The following is a 2,464-nucleotide window of genomic DNA, read 5'->3' on the forward strand; positions in this document are numbered from 1 at the left end:
CTCTCCAACTTCAGTAAACCGCCTCCCTCCTTTTTGTTTTCATCACTGAACTTTCATTATCAAAAAGCATGTTGTTCTCACAGACAGAGAACACAAACTTATGGCTCCCAAAGCAGGAAAGAGGTGGGGAGGGAAAAATAAGGAGCTTGGGATGAACAGATACACATTATTATATATATAACAGATAAACAACAAGGACCTACTATAAAGCATAGGGAACTATATTCAATATTTTGCAATAACCTATAATGGAGAAGAATCTGAAAAAAATTTTGTGTGTGTGTGTGTGTGTATACAAAACTGAATCACTTTGCTGGATACCTGAAATGAACACAATATTTTAAATAAAATAAAACAAAAACCAAAACCCCAAATAATGATAAATTGGAGTGGTTTCTGGAAGCTGTATCCCCATGTACCCTCCATGAAAACAGGTGCTGCTTTTATAGTTCTGGTGCTTAAGAATAACAGAACACAGTAGTGCTCAGTAAAAATTTGCTAAAGGATCTACTAAGGGAGGTAAGGAGGGAGGGAGGCAGGGAGGGAGAGGGCACTGCAAGAGCCCAAAGCACTGGATGTAACTCAGAACATGGGAACAAGGGATCTTCTGAAAGAAGTGAAGTTGGGCTGAGTCTTGAGAAACGAAGAGGTTCCCACTAGGCTGAGAGAGTCCCACTAGGCCGAGCTGGAGTAGTCAGAGATGAGGCTGAGGGATGTCCTAGCGCAGAGGCTGGGCCCTCCTGTGGGAGACCACAGAGCATCCCTTAGGGGCTAAAATGTGAAGTTCTAGGACTTTATTCTGGCAAATCTGCTGACTGGTTCCTGGCTTCTGTGACCTTTGCACAGATATGTTGCTTTGTCACCTCTGACATTTCTTGGGCTTTTTTTTTTCTATTAAATTCCTATAAACTGCAAGTATGCAATTAGAAGAGGTAGTTTGAAAATGGGGAGTGGGGGGAGGAACTAGAAAAATATCCTGTTTTTTGAGTCAACCCATCCAAGAGCCTTGTCTCTGCCATAAGAACCAGTTTCTGAGTGCTCTGTACTGTCTGTGAGGATAAGCCACTGCCTCGTGCTGTTTGTGCAAGATGTTGGCAAGGAGAATGGCGAGCGATTGCTGTTTCTCTGGGGCCCTCTGGAAATGAGATGCCTGTCTCCCCAGGACACTCGAGAGCGAGCCAGATTCTAAGTGAAATAGAGCTGCATCTTCACGAAGACTGTTTTGTGCACTGAATTCAAAGGATCTGTTTCTGCTGGTTTTCTTTATCTGATATTTAGAACTTGCATATAAGGCTTTTCCTGTTGTTGTTGTGCTCAATCATGTTGGATTCTTTGTGACCCTGTGGACTGTAGCCTGCCAGGCTCCTCTGTCCATGGAATTTTCCAGGCAAGAATACTTGTGTGGGTTGCCATTTGCTACTCCAGGGGATCTTCCCGACCCAGGGATCAAACTCATGTCTCCTGCGTCTCCTGCAGTGGCAGGCGGATTCTTTTTACCACTGTGCCACCTGGGGAGCCCAAGGCTTTCCCTACTTGCTTCCTTTTCCTCCGATCATCCCCCTTTTCTATCCTTTTTCCTTGAACTCCACATCAGAAATAAAAGCTTCACAAATTTGGAATCATTTAGTTTGGACATCAAGATTAAACAGGCACAGATTTGAGATAATAAGAGTCAGACTTGTTCTTACTCAGCATTTGCCAAAACTTCAGTTAGTCACCTCTCACCCTGGTGACTCTTTCCATAGGCACACAATGTCGGTATGATCTCTGTTTTTCTTTGAAGAGATTTCCTTTTGAATTTTTTACCCATCTTGAGCATTATAAAATCATGAGTAAGATGCTATATTTATAAATTTTCCAAAGGCATGTTAAAATAATCAACTATTAAAAGTAAAAATATCTGTCCTCAATAAAGCTAGAAAAAAAAAATCTGTCCTTTTCCAACTAAATTCATCTTATGGAGGTTCCGGAACTTGGGAGCCACTGGCCCAAGACCAAGACCTGACCAGTTTACATCTGCACTGGATGATCTCATTCCTCCTGAGGATTCTAATCCAACCACGGGATTTTCTGTGACTTCCCTGGTGGCTCAGACGGTAAAGCGTCCGCCTACAATGTGGGAGACCTGGGTTCGATCCCCGGGTTGGGAAGATCCCCTGGAGAAGGAAATGGCAACCCACTCCAGTACTCTTGCCTGGAAAATCCTATGGACGGAGGAGCCTGGTAGGCTACTATCCACAGGGTTGCAAAGAGTTGGAGACAACTGAGTGACTTCACTTTCACTTTCTCTCTGCTCTTCTTTAGTTGGGATCCAGGATTAATTAATTAATTGGGGTCCAGTATCACCAATGCAATGAACTTGGGCAAGGTCGGGGAGATGGTGAGGGACAGAGAGGCCTGGTGTGCTGCAGTCCACAGGGTCACAAAGAGTTTGACACCACTGGGCGACTGAAAAACAACACAA

At 43.8% G+C, this 2,464-nt stretch overlaps 1 non-coding gene across 1 annotated transcript; it reads left to right on the plus strand.

Annotated features, from left to right (window-relative positions):
• Positions 1–2,078: 2,078 nt before the first annotated feature.
• Positions 2,079–2,150, plus strand: TRNAC-ACA (transfer RNA cysteine (anticodon ACA)). Its single transcript has one exon. It is a non-coding gene; the product is annotated as a tRNA-Cys (tRNA).
• Positions 2,151–2,464: the final 314 nt, after the last annotated feature.

Source organism: Bos javanicus, chromosome 23, assembly GCF_032452875.1.
Source record: "Bos javanicus breed banteng chromosome 23, ARS-OSU_banteng_1.0, whole genome shotgun sequence".
Taxonomy (NCBI): Eukaryota; Metazoa; Chordata; class Mammalia; order Artiodactyla; family Bovidae; genus Bos; species Bos javanicus.